This window comes from Muscardinus avellanarius (genome assembly GCF_963383645.1).
Source record: "Muscardinus avellanarius genome assembly, chromosome: 2".
NCBI lineage: Eukaryota > Metazoa > Chordata > Mammalia > Rodentia > Gliridae > Muscardinus > Muscardinus avellanarius.
In genome coordinates, this window is record NC_137787.1 from 153,637,122 (window position 1) to 153,656,595 (window position 19,474).

General features: G+C 32.9%; 1 pseudogene across 1 annotated transcript in view; it reads left to right on the plus strand.

Moving 5' to 3' along the window:
* The window catches only part of LOC308258850 (elongation factor 1-alpha 1-like), a 76,382-nt pseudogene extending 59,188 nt beyond the window's left edge, over window positions 1-17,194 (plus strand). Inside the window, exon 2 of the transcript in view lies at window positions 15,816-17,194. The product of the transcript in view is annotated as an elongation factor 1-alpha 1-like (transcript). The remainder of the gene's footprint in view (window positions 1-15,815) is intronic.
* The last annotated feature ends 2,280 nt before the right edge of the window (window positions 17,195-19,474 follow it).

The following is a 19,474-nucleotide window of genomic DNA, read 5'->3' on the forward strand; positions in this document are numbered from 1 at the left end:
TATTACATTATGAATAAGGGGTCAATTAAATAAGAATATTCAATAATTCTAAGCGTGCCTGCACATAACAAGAAAATGTCAAAATATATGAGGCAAAAATTAGTAGAACTGAACAGAAAGGTAGACAAATTCAGTACCAAATTCAGAGACTTCAGTATCCCTATCATTTATTGAAAGATCAGAAAATCAATAAAGATATACTTGATCTGAAAAGCAGTAGAAATCAGCTTCATCAGATTGACAGTCATTGAAACTGTTCATCCAACTTCAGAAGAAAACATTCTTTAGCTTGCATAGAGCATTCAGTGAGATGAGTCACATTCCTAATCAACACATGCTAACAATTTTAATAGAAGAGAATGAATGCAAACCAAGCATAATGACATCCTCCTAAAATAGAAAGTACCAGTTTATAATGTATTCACAGGTTGTATATCAAGCATTTAAGGAAGAAATAATTCCAATTCCATGCAATCTCTTCCAGCAAATAGAAGCAGATAGAAAGTTCTCACTTACTCCAGGATACCTTAATACCAATATCAGATAAAGACATTACTAGAAAAGAAAATTGCAAACCAATATTTTTAAGGAACATAGATAAAATATTCTCAATGAAATTTCTGTGAATTAGTATAACAATGTATAAAAGGATTATAAACCTTGGCAAGTTGAAAATTATTCCTGCGTTGTAGAAATCTGGTAATTTGCCTCAAATAAATGAAGTTGGTTTAAAATCTGAAAACATTTTTTAATATGGAGCTGGGCCCATATAATATCTGAAAGTCTGATCACTGTGGTAGCTTCTGGAATATATTCCAATGTCTCTTATATGCTCTATACACTATTTAACTATATAATGTTATTATTCTGATTATTTCTTATGAACAACAAATGTAGATAATATTGGTAGATTGTTAAATATCTATAAATATTCTTAAAATACCCTATTGGTTATCATAAATATTTAAAATAAATGTGAGTGAATGAAAAAAATCTGAAAAATTTATCTGAAGTTAGATGTTGCTTTTTTATGTGGATCATACTGAAAATGGCATACATTCAGACAGTGCTTGGTTCCCTCCCCTACCCCTGTTTCCTCTTTGCCCCCCAACAATGAGTCCAGGTTAACCATGCTACATTCATACTTTTACACATATTCGAATGTAGCTCCCCCAAATTAACCAACCTCAGCTTTCTTCCTCTCCTAAACTTCGATTCTGAATTTGCTGAAGTTTCCCCTCTGTTATCTGTAGTCGCTCTGGTATACTGAAGACTCCCTTGTCTGTTTGGTGCTATTTGTTGTCTTGATTTGTTAACCAACTATATAAGATTTATTCATATAAATGAATAAAGTTTTACCTTTGGGTATGATTCTGTTTTTGGATTTTCTACACTACTATATCAGAAATAAATGAACCTTCTATAATCACTAAATAATAAATGTAATGACCTTAAAAGTAAAAAAAAATTAAACAATCTAATCTACCACATCAACACACTAAAGAAATAAAATTATATGGTCACACATTAGTTGATGCTGTAAGGCACTTTACAGAATCCAAGAATTATTCATTAAAAACACTCAAAAAACTAGGATACGTTTTATAAAGACCTTGTACAAAAACCCAAAACAAAGAAAATAAAAGTGCATGTTCATCAATTTTTGTTCTTTTATCTCTTTTTCTTTTTCTTATTCTTTTTTTTTCTTCTTTTGTGTTAATGGGTATTGAACCACCAGGGCATTCTACATCCAAGCCATACCTCCATCTTCTTACAATATTATGGCAACCAAGAATATTGGTGAAAAATGACACATAAATACATAAATAATTAGACCACAATATAGATTCTAAAAAAACACACAAACATAACAAACCATTTTTTTTGCCATCTCAAGGATGAAATCCAGAGGTATTCAATCTATGAGCTACATCACAGCCTTATTTTTTATTATTTACTTTGAAATAGGGTCTCAATAAGTTGCAGAGGGCTTTAATAAGAGGCTGAGGCTATCCTCAAACCTGTCATCCTCCTGTCTCATCCTTCCACATGCTGGGATTGCAAGCATAAGTCACCATGCCCAGCTTATAATGACCCAATTTTTGACAAAGTCAAAGTATCAAAAGCAAATCAGAAAAAGATAATCTTTTCAATCCAAGGTTCTAGAACTGGACTCAAACACATAAAAAAATGGATGATAAACCTAAATGTAATTTCTTTTTACTCCTAAAAAGTTTTAGTGATTTTAAACAGCAAAAAAAACTTGTATGTGAATGTTTATAACAGGTTTATTCATAATTGCAAAATAATGGAGGCAATGAAGACGTTTTTTATGCAGGGGAATAGAGAAGCAAACTTAACTATAACTATATAAGGTAATAGCATCCAGTGATAATTTGAAAGAATTTATCAAACCTTAAAAGGATGAAACAAATTTTTATTATTAAAGTGAAGGAGACTAGTCTGAAAATATACATATTCTGTTATTCTGATTATATATTTTTCTGTAAATCTATGAAGATAGTAAGCATATCAGTGATTACCTGGGTTAAACGAATATGATAGAGCAAGTTAATAGATGAAACACATAAAATATTTTTGGGTAGTCAAACTATTCTGTATTATACCACAATGATAAATATAAACCATTAAACACTTAACAAAACCCACTAAATTTTAGAGCACAAAAATAAACTTTGTTATATGTAATTTTCAAAACAACATTTAGGAGAGAAGAGGTTTCCTGTGTAAAATACAGCATGACAGAAAAATATAAATGCATTATAAATGTATGAAACAACCTCACTGAAAAGTGGGTGAAATAAGAAGCTGACAAGTAATTTTTGGGAAAAAAAATCTGTAAGAGTAAAGGCTAAAAAATGATAATTGATACCATACTCTGGTTAATAAAGTTTTTCCTAGAATTGTTTGGAGTACAAAATAATTCTAAAACCACCACACATGTATATTATAGTTGAACTATTAGGTTGGTGGATAAAAGACTGCCAAAACCTATTTATCTCATTGCTGATGTATCATTTTATAAAAATAGGGCCATTTGCAAAAATCACTGATTCTAGGACTGTGGAAAGAAATATGGAAAATGAGTATGAAGCATTGGCATATCGGGTGAAAGTACTCCAAAAAAAAAAAAAGAAAAGAAAAGATGAAGAAGAATAAGAATTAAAAACTTAAAAAAGGAGAAAAAGAGGAAAAGAAAACTCATAATTATGGATGTGTGCCAAAATTGAGATATGTAACAGCAAAAGCCAAATAATAATTGATATAATAGTTGCAAAGTTGTTTCTTGTAATGGTATAGAGGTACAAAATAATTCAGCAAACAACTGACAGAGCACTCAACTGACAAGTCAATGATAACTTGACAGCAAAATAGATAAAGTATTATAGAATCATAATAAAAATAAATATTCATGAGGCCATCATGATACAAATAAATGATTGAATAAATAAATGGTAAATAAGTAAATAAATCTGTCAGTAAGTGTAGGTCCTGTACAGTGAGTTCTTTTAAAGGAGTAAATGAGAAAGGGGTTGAAAGTAGTGTGACAGAGAAATCTAATAGGCGTGACCTCCAAGTGATTAATGTTACCATTAAAAGTGATAAGTAATACTGATCATGTACATTCTTGACTAAAGCGACAAGTGTGCCACTTTTTCTTTGTGGTCTTCTTACATTACCCTAGTCTAATCATGAAAACGACATTAGATACATTCTAATGGCTGACAGTCTGGTCACTATTCATCAAAATTCTCCAGGTTACCAAAAAAGAAAGGAAGTTTCAAGAAGTATCACAACCAAGGAGAATCTAGAACAGTCAAATTATTAAAGGTAATATGTGGTCTTGAAATTTGGAAATGATATTTAGAGAAAATTTTTAAAAAATTGAATAAGTATGTATATTAGTTAGCATTCAATGTTTGTTCACTAATTTTGAAAGATATACTTTATAAATATATGATGTTAATAAAAGTTTATTAAAGTCATTAAAAACTCATATTATTTTTTTGTCTTAGTGGGTTCATTGAGATAATTATTTGTATATCATAAAACTTTACCAATTTCAAGCATATAGCTCTATGGTTATTAATAATGCAAATATATAAAAAATAGTCAGTTGTGGAACATTCTCATCACCTCCAAAAGATATTTTATCTCCTAAGTTATCACTTGCTTGCCTCCCATCTCTCCTCCTCAGCCATAAACAATTGTTGGTTTATTTTCTGTGTCTTTGGATTTTTCTATCCTATACTTTTATTTGAATAGAATCACATAATATATGATCTTTTGAAACTGGCTTCCTTCAATTAGAATAATGTATTTTTAAATTTTTATTTATACTTTGTATTGGTGCATTATAATCTCATATTATAATGTAGTTCAGAATTATAGGGACATACAATCAAACAGCAAAGCCCTTGGTGGGCTTTCTCCAGGCTCCATCCACATTCTCTCTCTTCCTCATAAGGGAAATTGAGATTCACATTGATATTCTCACATATGTACAGACTGTCAATGGAAGTGAGTCCTTCATGGATTTTCTCCCTCACACCCACTGTCCTTACACCACCTCTCTGGCTCCACTGGAGTTTCTCCTCCATTATCTGAGGTCCCTCTAATATCCCAATATACTTCCTAGTTTCTGCATATGAGAGAAAACACCCACTTGGCAGCACACAGCAGTACTTCATTCTTTTATGTGATAGAAATGTGAATATATTGTATTGATATAACATGTTTTGTTTATCTAACTTTTAATTGATGTGCATTGCTGTTTTTTCAACCTTGAGGATATTATGAGGGTTGCCACTATTAACGTTGTTCAGCTAGCTCATGCACTACAATTTTCAATATAGTTTCTAGTTTATTTTTTCATTGCAACCATTTTGTTTTGCCATTTTGATAGAGACTGTAAAATTTTATTATATAAATTATGTATATATTAACATACTATATCTTATTTTAAAATATTTGTATACATTGGGAAATATTTGGAAGTATTAACTTACATCATGGCATATACATCTTTTGTATTATGATGAAGCATGAAAGAAGACACATAATTGTCTTACCTCTATATTAATAAGAACTGACAAACCCCAGGGATGATTGATTGACTAGATATCTATAACCAAATGAGATTCATAAATTTTAAGGCAGATCTTTTATAAGTATCTGTCACATCTACTTCCTTTTAGTGTTATCCTAATTATAAGTATTTTAAAAGAAGGTATCATATCATATATATGATTCATATTCCCATTAGAAATGTTAATTTCCTTCTTTTTTATTCTGACATATGTGCTATACAGTTTGGAACAATTCTGATAAAAAATGTTTAAAAATGTGTTGCAAGTACCTCTCTCTTTTTTCCTAAGATCACTGAAATATAAAAATTATTACTAGTGAAAAGAATTCCATATAAACTTGAAGCAGTCATCAGCATCTTACAAGCAACAACACTCATTATTGCTCTGACAAAATGGTATGATTAACAATGATCCCGAAGAACTAGATACAATTTAAACATTCCTAACAATTAGAGTTTCCCACACTATTGACTAAAAATAAAGTTAAAATCTGAATGTCTTCACATTTATAAGTCATTTCAGTGTTCACATATTCCACAAACCAGCACTTTCTTTGAAAATGTACCACACTTTTCCAATCAGGTTATTTGAAGCATTGTATAACCACACACATTACACAATAAATTAAAGTAACTTATCTTTCATTTTGTAATCTTTAAAAAGCAGCATTTGAAAAGATATCTAGGTCAGTATCCAAAAGGAATTTGAATCAAATATCTCTTTTGTCATTTAAGCCAAGTTCTAAGTTCTCATTGAAGAATGAGTTAAAATGTTGTAAGCTTTGCCACTTGCTTTGCAGTTCATTTGTTCTTAGCATAGGTAACACGTACCTCATATAAGAATATCCTTAAATGGATTTTGGAGGGGTTTTGTTTGTTTTGTTTTATTGAATGTAATTCTTATTAAACTTGTTTGGAAAGAAAGGTAATTGCCATTATATTCCACGTCTTTATTTCTAACTTTGGCCTTAGATTAGCAGCTAGCTAATATATTTCACTAAATCATCAGTTTATTTATTTATTGGAAAGATGAAACAGCAATTTTGTCACAGACACTGAATTTTATTAGTTAAAACACATTTTAATTATGAAGGCCATTGTGATATACAACAGCTTATAAATTTTATTTAGAAAATATAAATAGCAAAAATAGCCAAGAGAAAAGCACAAAAATATGGCAGTTTTTGCAAAGGTGATAATATTCACTTGATATTTGGCACCAACTATAATGTTACATATTTTAATTTTAAAATTGATGAGAATATATTTTAAATATTCTCACCACAGAAAGTGATGAGTAGTTGATGTGAAAGATGTATGAATTAGCTTGATTTTAATCTTCATAAAATGCATATATATTTCAAAATATCAACTTTTACATCATAACTATATGCAGTTGTATAAAACTAAAAGATAAAACTATTAAAATAATTTTATATTTAGACAAAAAGAATGTAGTATTATATAAGTTAGATGTTATCAGAAATATTAAAAAAACTCAAATAATTATGTAAAAATTATATGCCCATTATTCAGTTTTTCCCAGGTTTAATTAGAATATGTTCATATTTACTAGTAATTACAACAGAAACAAAGTAAATAGGAGAATTTCCACCCAAGCTTTATACACAGAGACCGTGTATGTAAGTACTCACCTAAGTTGTAAAACAGATTGAGTAATATAAAACTAGGTTGGACATTTTCAGCCTAAATCACATAACAAAAACATTTATATTGATCTATTGTGGAATGTATTAAAGAATTTCAGCACCTATTGTGTTTATTAAGTGATGTTTAAGTCAAGCTGCTATGGTGTACACCTTTAATCCTTAGTTTGAAGTCAGCCTCAGCATCTAAGAAAGGCCCTCGGAAACTTAGTGAGGCCATCACTTGTTAATATTCAGTCTCAAGAAAAAAATTAAAAAGGGCTGGGGATAAGCTTGGAAGGATAATGCCCTGGGGGGGTCAATTCCCACTCACCCCTCAAAGAATAAAGTAATACTTATATTGATTAAAATAAGTAATGAAATCTAAATTTTCTCACTAATTTTATCTTAGATATTCTAGTTAGTCTTTAACATATTTAATGCATTTTTCAAAATAAATAAACCCTTTAAAATGGATATTATAATTTTCATTTTTCAGAAGATATATTTTTTTATTTTTTTTTTTAGGTGGTACTGGGGTTTCTGGAAGCCCTTCTACCTCCGGGCTACACTCCCAGACCTATTTTTATATTTTTATTTGGAAACAGGGTCTCTTAAGCCAGTGTGGCTGGCTTCGAACCAGCGCGATCCTCCTGTCTCTGCCTCCCAAGCGCTGGGATTACAAGCGTGCACCACCACACCTGGCATCAGAAGATATATTTTAAATAAACCATGCACATTGACATTTTTTGTAATGCTTCTCTGGATTATATTAATTATATTGATTATTGTTTGAGCCTTTTGGAAGTATTCTGTAGACTCTTTCCACTCAAAATTCAAAACCAGATTAGAAACATTAACAGAATGAAGTAAATGTCAGTAATATACCCAGTTAATGACTAACAAAGGTAGCTTAGAGAATGGTATTTGGAGCAGACTAAGCACCTGCACCATTATATTCTAAATTAAATTTACCTACTATTGATCAGGTGAAGATAATCAAAGACTTTTTTAGTAAAGGAGACAATAATAACAACAAAAATTATAAAACCACTGAGTTTAGGTGGACATTTGAAACTTGCTAGTAGCATTCAATGATAAGTCCCTTCTTTCAAGCTTACCTGTTAGGAAACCAACCATTTCTCCTCACTTTGGGATAAAAAATGTCAAGTTGAAGGAAAGATAAATGGTGCCTATATCCAAAAGAATGAAGTTTCTATTTACAGGTTAAAAGGAACAGAGTATAAAGGATAGCCTTAAGTAATCTTTTTATTATTAACAGTTTGTCCCATATTGAAACACACCATTTTTACTATTATGACTTTATCATAAAGTACCTTTTTGTCCTGCAAAAAGAACAAACAATACTTCTTAAAAGAAAAAAAGGCCATGTTCTGAAGAACTAAGCAGGAAAAAAAAAAATAAGAACATTTTTAGAATACCAAAATGTATAAGAAATTTTGTTACATAAAAAGTTAACTTTGAGGGAAACAAACATAATCCACTAGATCATGGCCAGTTTTAAAGTGTATCTCTACTGTCCATATATAACTCTATGCCTTCACATCAAGTTGTTTGAACATATGCAATGATATTTGGATGGTCATCATTTGTTGTATCTGTTCCTATAAAGTTTGCATTAGAGTACACATTTAATTTGTTATGATAAATTTTACTTCCATCTAATATCTATATTAATATATATTTAAGGATTAATATACCTGTAAAAATCCTAAAATAAAGTATTTTCCAACTAGCAATTTATTTAATTCCCAATCTGCAAAACAGCAATGTAATTTACCATTCCTCTACTCACTTACACAAAAGAAAATAGATGTCTTTTCTGTAACAGAAGTTGAACTACACATTAGGGATAAAACAAAATAATTATGCTTTTCTTCCTGAATAAAGCTGACATTTGAGGAAACAAATCAGCTTCATCCAAAGGAGATGAAATAAATAACACTGAGAGATTTAATAGAGATATGGACAACGACCTATGAAAATACTAGTCAGCAGGTGAGATAGTTGAAGAATGTCACATAATATATCACAGAATGTTATATATTTAATATACATTATGTTAAGTGAGATTTTTCCAGTCACAGAAAATGAAGGTCATATGTTTTTTTTTTTTTTTCTTCTCATGTGCAGAGGCTAGGGAGCAATAAAGATACTAGAGGGACTTTAGATAGTGGAGGAGAAACTCAGTGGAAATAGGGAGGTGGTCTAGGGGAAGACAGGTGTGTGTGGAGGGGGGAATTAATGAAAAAATTTCTTCCATTTGCATCATGTACATATGTGGTAATATGCCAATCTCAACCTGTATAAGGAAGGAGGGGAGTGGAAGGGAGCCGGGAAAAGCACATCAAGTGCTGTGTGCATGTGTATCACCATCACTATGAACACGATGTGATGCACCAATAAAAGTACCAAAAAATTAAAAAATTAAAAATAGATTAAACTTAATGAATACATATAATTTTCCTAACAGAAAACCAACAAAGTAATATATTGGGGAAAGAAAATTAGTTGAAATGAACAGAGCTAGAATATGTGATTTTATATATATATATATATATTATATATATGATTATATATAATATATATGTGATTATATAATATATATATATTAAATAAACATGAAAGTTGACTTTAGCCTCATATTAAATATAAAATGACTTCTAGATAGATTATGGAACTAAATATAAAACTAAAATTTTGAAAACATTGAGAAATAATTAAAAATATTGTTATGCTTGTGCTTAGGCAACGTTTTCTCATGACCAAGAAAATAATAATGTAAAATAAATCATATTTCATCAAAACATATAACACTTGCACATCAGCAAACATTATTAAGAAAATAGAGAAGTATTTTAGATACTTGAAAAAATCATTAACAAAATATGAACCACAAAATACAAAGAATACAAATTCAAGCTAAACAGATATCTCCTGAAACTAATAGTCAACAAACATAATATGTACTTAACTATATTAATAGGTAAATACATATTAAAACCACAATGAACTATACTTATCTTCACCAAAAGTGTTTCTTTTAAACTAGTCATTGCAAGTATTGTCAAACAAGAGAAGAATGTGAATTAATTGGAACTTTTATAAGTTGCTATTCAGACTGCAAAACTGTACAATTTTAGGAAAAGACCTGGCACATTTTAGTAAACTAAATATTTATGGACTCAATAAGGTATCATTATCATTCTTGAGTGTTGCCTCTGGTAAAAATATACTGTATGCCACAAAGGAACTTGCACATGAATTCTTGTAGTGGATTCACTCATATTATGCAAAACTTAAATCAGACCAGGTGCCCATCAATAGGAGAATTGATATACAAATTGTGGTATATACATAAAACAGTACATCACTCAGAGATAAAAAGAAATAAATTGCTTATACACACAATAACATAGATGATTCTCAAAAACATCATCCTGAGTGAAAGAACTCTTACATAAAAGAGAACATATTGCGTGATTATATTTATATGAAGATCCAGAGCAAGCAAAACTATCTATGGTAGAATAAACATACACAGCAGTGTTGGCTTCCAGTAAAAGGAAAGGCAACTTAACAAAGAAGTTTATGGGGAAGTAGCCTAGAATGTTGTTTGTATTCTGCATTTTAATAGAGGATTACATGTTTCAAATTCAAGTATTGCACACTTATTGAATATTTGTTTAATTTTATATAAGATTTACCTCAAATATTATGTTTGTATATGAATATATCACTACCAATTGGACTAGCATATAGTGGGAGCATACAGAGGAAAAACCTACAAGATGAGTGCATATGTAATTATATCACTTTGAATCTCATTAGAATGTATAACAACAATTTTTTAACAAAAAATTAAAAATAAAATATTACCACAAAGTTAACAGCTTAAAATAAAACCATTTGTTATCTCACAATTTCTATGGGTTATCAAATTTTTTTGTATGGTACTGGGAACTGGGGTTCCTGGAAACCCTTATACCTCCGGGATACACTCCCAGACCTATTTTTATGCTTTTATTTGGAAACAGGGTCTCTTAAACCAGCACATCTGGCTTTGAACCTGTGTGATCCTCCTGTCTCCGCCTCCCTAGTTTGGGGATTACAAGCAGACGCCACCACGCCCAGTTGGGTTAGTAATTCTTAAACTGATCAGATTGATGGGTCTTCTGTATTAGGAACTTATGAAGCATGATCATTATTTTGGCTAATGAATTTCATACAAGCTCTAAGAAATATACTTCCAAGAAAACCTATATGGTTATGCAGGATACAATTTTTTTTTTTTTTGATTTCTGGACTTTAAATTAGTAGCTGGTCATTGCCCAGAAGCTGCATTCTTTGCCTGGTTATGTTAGCCTCCCTACATGGTAACTTCTTTTAACAAAAATAGTGAAGTAGGGCCTGCTAACAAGATGGAAGCCAATATAATTTACAGTATTTACAGAAATAATTATTAGTAATCTGAAAGATGCAAATCAAAACTACCCTGAGATTTCACTAACTCCAACTAGAAAGGCAATCATTCAAAACACAAACAACAATAAATGCTGGCAAGAATGTTGAGAAATGGGAACTCTACTACATTGTTGATGGAGCAGAGGCAAATTAGTCCAACCACTTTGGAAAATAGTATGGAGGATCCTCAGAAGAATGGGAACAAACTCACCATATGATCAAGCAATACCACTTCTGGGTATATACCCAAAAGAATGGAAACCAAATTATCAAACTAATGCATATATATCTAGGTTCATAGCTGTACAATTCACCATTGCCAAACTATGAAACCAGCCAAGATGTCCATCAACAGATGAATGGATTATAAAATTATGGGATATGTACACAATGGAACTTTACTCAGCCATAAGAAAAACATTTACATCATTTATAGGGAAATGGATGGACTAGTGAATATTATGCTAAGTGAGATTAGTCAGTCACAAAAAATAAGAAATAGGATGCACTCCCTAATATGCAGATGCTAGGGAGAAAATGGGTCTTAGGAGGAACTTTAGACAAAGAAGGAGATACTATAGATGAACACATAAGGTGACCTGAGGGAATGGGAGGGGGGAAGAAGAAAATTTTATAATATACATGATGTGCATTAGCAAACCTATCAAAGTCGATCACTAAGCCAAACATAAGAAGGAAGGGGGAGGGAATGGGGTGGGAATTGGATAAGGGCTAATTGGGTGATGTGTACATGTTTGCCTCCACCATCTTATATTCCATTAAGATGTATAACTACAATGCACCAATAAAAAGTTTAAAAAAAAGAAATCCATTCAGAATTGAGGTATTCTAAAAAGTGAAATACTCAAGTAGATGGAATTATAAAAAACTGAAAATATCAAGGATTTGAATTAGAAGATGGGAGCATTTTCTTTTTTTGACTTATAAAGGATTTTATTATTTTATTTTTTGATGCATTGAATTCATACATCTTAAGGATAAAAAGCTTGTGTAGATATACATGCAAACATCACCCCATTAAAATCTAACCCTTCCATATCCCATTCCTTCACCTTCCCTCTCTCCCATGCTTGGCTTACTGGTTGACTTTGATATGTTTTTTTATGTACATCATGTGCTTTAGAGAGTTTCCTTCTTTCCCCCTCCCATCCCCTCAGTTAGGTTGCCTTGTTTGCTTCTCTATAGAATCTCCTTTTTCACCTGGAGGTCCTCTTATGACCCATTTCACCATAGCTTTCACATATTAGTGAAAGCATCTGTTTTCTTACTTTTTGCGACTGAGTAACCTCACTTAGCATAATATTCTCCAGTTCCATCTATTTCCCTGAAAATGATGTAATCTTGTGTTTTATTATGGCAGAGTAAAATTTCACTATGTGCATATCCCATAGTTTTGTAATCCATTCATCTGTTGATGGGCATCTTGGCTGGTTCCATAGTTTAGGAAGGTTGTATTTATCTAGAAAGTTGTCCATTTCCACAAGATTTTCCATTTTGTTGGAGTATAGTTTTTCAAAGTAATTTTTGATAATCCTCTGGATTTCTGCACTGTCAGTTGTGATATCTCCTTTTTAATCTCTTATCTATAAGATTTGGGTTCATTCTCTTTTTTTAGTTAAATTGGTTAGTGGTTTATCTATCTTATTACTTTTTTTGAGGAACCAGCTTTTGGTTTCATTGATTTTCTGTATTTTTTTTTATTCTCGACTTCATTTATTTCCACTCTGATTTTGACAATTTCTTGTCTTCTACTGGTTTTGGGTTCAGATTGTTTCTATTTTTCAAGGGCTTTGAGGTGTGTCACTAAGTTGTTTTTTTGTGATTTTCTGTTTGTTTGTTTGTTTGTTTTTTTCATGTGGGCACTCAGTGCTATAAATTTTTCTCTTCATACTTACTTCAAAACGTCCCAGAGGTTTTGATATATTGTATCTCTATTTTTGTTTGTTTTTATGAATTTCTTGATTTCACTCCTTATTTCTTCTATGACCCATTCTTCATTTAAAAGTGTGGTGTTCAGTCTCCACATGTTTATGTGCTTTCTCTGAGTTTTCTTATAGTTTATTTCTAGTTTTATTCCATTATGGTCTGAAAAGAGACAGGGAATTATGTCGCATTTCTTGAATTTGCTATTGCTCATTTTGTGGCCCAGGATGTGATTTATCTTGGAGAAGGTTCCATGAGCTGCTGAGAAAAATGTGAACTCTGTTGTAGATGGGTGGAAAATTCTATATGAGTCTAACAGGTCCATTTGATTAATAGTGTTCTTTAGGTCCGAGGTGTATTTACTGACCTTTTGTCTAGAAGATCAATCTAATGGTATAAGAGGTATGTTGAAATCTCCCAGTATTATTGTATTTGGATTTATATGTGGCTTAATATTACTGTTTGTTTTATGAAAGTACGTGAAACTGAGTTTGGAGCATAAATGTTGATTATTGTTATTTCCTCATGCTGGATTTTTCCTTTTACCAGTAAAAAAGACCATCTTTGTCCCTTCTAATAAGCTTGGGCGTGAAGCCTAACTTATCTGAAATCATAGTTACTACTCCTGCCTGTCTTTGTGTTCCATTGACATGGATTACCTTGCTCCAACCTTTTACTTTGAGTTTGTTTCTATCTTTACTTGTAAGGTGTGTTTCTTGCAAGTGGCACATAGATGGTTTCTTGTTTTTAATCCATTTTGCCAATTTATGTCTTTTTATTGGGGAGTTGAGGCCATTTACATTCAGTGTCATTATTGAGAGATGATTTTTAATTCCAAACATGTTGAGATTTTACTTCTGTATGAAATACTGTTTGTTCTTCTCTTCTTAATTGTGTGCTGGATGGAAATTCTTTTTTCTCTGGTTCTGGCATGAATTTCTTGTTTCTTATTTGTAGTTGATCTCTTTGAGTATTTTCTCTAGTGCTGGTTTTGAAGATGTAAATTCCTTCAGCTTCTGCTTGTCATGAAAGAATTTTATTTTCTCATCTAATTTGAGAGATAGCTTTGCTGGGTAGGAAATTTGAGGCTACAAGTTGTTTTCTTTTAGAGTTTGGAATATGTTACTCCAAGCCTTTATGGCTTTCATGATCTAGTTTGAGAAGTCTGAAGTGATTCTGATTGGTTTCCCTTTGAATGTCATTTTGTCTTTTGTTTTTGTTGCCTTTAATACTTTCTCCTTGGCTTCAACATTGGTCATTTTGAATATTATGTGGCATGGCAAACCTTTTCTCTGATCTTGTCTAAAGGGGTTCTACACATTTCCTGTACCTGTGTATCAATATCTTGTTCTATGCTTGGAAAGTTTTCTGCTATTACTTCTTTGAAGAGATTGTTGAGCCCCTCGGTTTTGCCTTCTTTTCCCTCCTCTATACCTATTATTCTCAAATTAGCTCTTTTACAATGGGCCCATATTTCTTTAAAAAATGAATGAAATGCATTCATTTTTGGAGTGATCATATTCTATTGATCATATTCTAGGAGCAAGATTCTACTCTCCATATGTTCTAAGTGATTGTTTATAGTTTGAATAGATGCCTTTACTTCAATGATTGCATCCTTTATTTCTTTCAGACTCTCTCTAAATTCTTTGCAGAATTCCTGTATTAATTCTACAGTTACCTTCTGGAGAACTCTGCAGTTCTGTGTTATCAGATTCTGTAGTTGTGGAGTTGTGGGTGCTTATTTCTCCTTTGTTATCCCTCCTTTGCCTCTGTTGCTTTTGATGTATTTCTCTCAGTTTCTAGGTGTCAGCTGGTAAATCCAAAGACAGTTTATATTGTATTCAATAGTGAAGGTTGAGGAAAGAGGGAAGTGCAGAAGTAAATAGAAGAATAAGGTAAAATCTCAGGTAGAGTTGAACAGAGAGAAAGTATGAAGCTGGGCGTAGTGGTGCACACTTGTAACCCCAGCATTCGGGAGGCTGAGCCTGGAGAATCACAGTTTGTGGACAGCCTCAGCTACTTAGTGAGGCCCTCTGGAACTTAGTGAGACCCTGTTCCAAAATAAAGAATAAAATAATAGGGCAGAGGTTGTAGCTCAGAGGTCAAATGCCCCTGGATTTCATCCCCAAAACTGCAAAAATAAAAAAAAAATATATGTGCTTGGTATATATTAGTAATATTAGTATATACTAGAGGTTAGCGATAGTAAGGATAAAGTAGTGTTCTGGTAAACAATGTAGAATTTGTGGTATAATTATATGCAGTAGGTTTGATACAAGACAAAGGAGAGAGCTATAAAGCAGCAGCCTCCTGAATGTTGGAATTACAAGGGAACACCACCACACCCAGCTGGAGTATAGATTTTTTTTTCCCTTTGGTGGTACTGGGGATCCTGGAAACCCTTCTACCTCCGGGCTACACTCCCAGACCTATTTTTATATTTTTATTTGGAAACAGGGTCTCTTAAGCCAGCAAGGCTGGCATCAAACCTGCGCAATCCTCCTGTTTCCGCCTCCCAAGCACAGGGATTACAAGCGAGCGCCACCATAACCGGCTCAATGAAAACATTTTTTGCCACAGGTATGCTGTCAAGAACAGGTGTTGTAAAAACTATTGATAAATCATAGCCAAAATTGGTAAGCAAAAGACTCACATCAACATCGTTGTCATTGAACACATAGAGATTCTGGCAAGTACATCACTACTGGCCATCTCATCTATAAAAGTGGTGGGATTGACAAAAGAACCATTGAGAAAATTGAAAAGGAGGCTGCCAAGATGGGAAATGACTCCTTCAAGTACGACTGGGTCTTGCTTAAACTGAAAGCTGAGCATGAGTGTGGCATCACCATTGACATCTCCCTGTGGAAATGTGAGATCAGCAAATATGTGACTATCATTGATGCACCTGGACACAGTGGCTTTATAAAAAACATGATTAGAGGCACACCTCAGGCTGACTGTGCTGTCTTGATTGTTGCTGCTGCCATTGAAGAATTTGAAGCTGGTGTCTCTAAGAACAAATAGACCCGGGAGCATGCACTTCTGGCTTATACACTGGCTGTGAAACAACTGATTGCTGGTGTTAACAAAATGGATTCCACTGAGCCACCTTACAGCCAGAAGAGATAAGAGATACAAAAAAATTATTAAGGAAGTCAGCACCTACATTAAGAAAATTGGCCACAACCCTGACCCAGTAGCATTTGTGCCAATATCCACTTGGAATGGTGACAACATGCTGCAGCCAGTACTAATGCCTCGGTTCAAAGGATGGAAAGTCACCTGTAAAGACAGCTTCCAGTTAAACCACACTGCCTGAAGCTTTGGATTACTTCCTGCCAACAACTCCTCCAACTGACAAAACTCTGTGGTTGGCCCTCTAGAATATCTGCAAAATTAAATGTATTAATACTCCCCATGGGCAGTGTGGAGACTGGTGTTCTCAATCCTGGCGTGGTGGTCACCTTGGCTCCAGTCAATGTCATAAGTGAAGTGAAGTCTGTTGAAATGCACCATGAAGCTTTGAGGGAATCACTTTCTGGAGACAATGTGGGCTTCAATGTCAAGAACATGTCTGTGAAAAACCTGGCAACGTTGCTGGTGACAGCAAAAACGACCACCAATGGAAACAGCTTAGTTCACTGCTCAGATGATCATCCTAAACCATCCAGGCCACACCAGTGCCTGCTACACTCCTGTACTGCATCGTCACATAGCTCATGTTGCTTGCAGGTTTGCTGAGATGAAAAAGATTGACTGCTGTCTGGTAAGAAGCTGGAAGATAGCTCTAAATTCTTGAAGTCCAGTGATACTGCCATTTGCTGATATGGTTCCAGGCAAGCATATGTGTGTTGAGAGCTTCTCTGACTATCCTCCTCTGGGTGGTTTTGCTGTTTGTGATATGAGACAGGCAGTTGTGGATGTCATCAAGGCAGTGGACAAGAAGGCTGCCCAAGCTGGCAAAGTCACCAAGTTGGCCCGGAAAGCTCAGAAGGTTAAATGAATATTACCCCTAACACCTACATTCCAAATCTTAATCAGAGGTGGAAGAAAGGTCTTTTACTGTTTGACTTAATTAGCCACTTATGTTTAATAGTAAAAGATTGGTTAATGACAACAAGGAATCATGAAACCTTCAAAAGGAAAGGAAAATGTTTTGAGGACCATTTGTGTGTGTGGGGGGGGGGCAGTTTTAAGCTATTAGTTTTGAAAAATCAGTACTTTTTAATAGAAACACCTTGACCAAAAATCTGTCACAGAATTTTGAGACCCTTTAAACAAAAGTTTAATGAAAAAAATTAATATTTTAATTAACACTATATTCTACTTTGGTCCTAATTATGATGTACTTCCTCTTACTAAGTCCATGTTACTATATCTGAAAAGGTTCTTGGTTTTGTTGATTTAATATATTTATATTTTCTTCTTAAATATTTGGCCTAGAAGGATCAAATTAAATTTTTCATATAGTAAAATTATTTCCGAATACTATATCCTGTTACTTCCACATTTATTTGTGATGCCTATATAACTAATTGCATATCATATATTAAGGATATGTCCCTATAACCTTTTTGTTGTTACTGTTCAATTATCTTTTGACTGCTACTGTTCCTGTTGTGACTTGTTGAAAAGTCAGTAACTGTGAATGTGAATGCACTCTTCAGATGCATAATTTGGCAGTTTTCTTTGTAGTTGGATTATTTTGTATTTTTGTTTTGTTTTGTTTTGTATGCAGTACTGGTAATTGAACCCCATGTCTTGAACATACTAGACAAGCACTCTACCACTGAGAAACTCTCCCAGTTTCTTTAGTGGTTTTAAAATGTACAAGTTCAAATACTATTTTTTTTCTGTTTTTCTCAGGTATTTCATGAGTCACTTTAATATTTAATTTATTGTTTATTTGATAAATACATATCATTATAATTTTTCTATTTCTTGATTCTCTGTATCTCCTGGTATGTGTATGAACGGACTTTTGTTGGGTATATATTTAAGTTACTCAGTTACATTGTTTTGACTAAATTTTTTCTCTTCAAAATTCCTAACTTGAAAAAATATAACTCCCATTTGTGTGAGTTTGGAGAATGGACATATAAGGAGGTAATTAAAGATAAATAAAGTAAATAAAGGTAACTCTAACTTAGGAGGACAAATGTCCTTTTAAAAAGAAGAAAAGTCTAGAAGTTTTTCCCTTCCTCTGCACAATCACAATAGAAAAGGCATAGGATGCTAAAATGAGAAGATTCTTTCTGAAATTAAGAACGAAAGCCCTTACCAGAAACTAACCATTCCAGTTCTATCATTTTTTATTCTGAGCCAAAAGAACTGAAAGGAAATAAAAGTCCATTGTTGAATGCTACCAGTATGTGATTTTTTGCTATGGCAGCCAGAACAGACTAACACATTGCATAAGTGTATGTCTAATTTTAGTAAATAGTGCCTAAAACACTGCTATTATTTATCGGCACCAGTCTGACCATATTGGCCCTAGATGCCAACCCAATTCTTGTGTACCAAAGTTCCAGGCCAGTCCCTTTGGGCCTAGAACCCAGGCTGGACTGCAGATCTGGACAAGAGACCAGCCCTCCCAAAGACATTAATTAGCAGGACACCTGCCATGGATTCTATCACCATCCCAAATGTGGAAGGGCTGATTGCTGAAGTCCTTTCCTTCCCAAAGTCAATCTGTAAGTTGAAAATCCCCTCTGGCCAATCATTAACGGAACTAGATGATTCTGTCAGGGTCACACTCCTGGAATAACAGTCCACAGAAAATGAATCTGCTTTGCTTGCCCTTCTCAGAGTAGAGACACTGTGGCTATCATACTCTATTTCATTACTAGAAATTAATTTTATTATAGTTGCTTGAAATGACCTTAAAATGATTTGTTTAAATTATTTGTTAATGCAAGAGAGGTAATAAGTACTGTTTTATTGTACATGCTTTTTACAAAATTTATGTGTAAAATGGAAAATATTTTAGTATACTCTTCCATAAAAAGATTTACAAGATCAAAAAAATTATTGTTGCTACAAAAATTAAAAATGTGCTGAGCATAGTAGTGCATGTATGTAATCCCAGTATGTGTGAGGCAGAGAAAAGAAGATCACAGATTTAAGGACAGCTTCAGAAAGAGCAACCTACCAAGACCCTTTTTTTCAAAATAAATTCAAAATAAATAAGTACATACATAAATAAATAGGGCTGGCAGTGTAGCTCAGAGGTAGAATGCCCCTGGGCTCAATCCCCAATTCCAAAATATAAAAGTAAATTAAA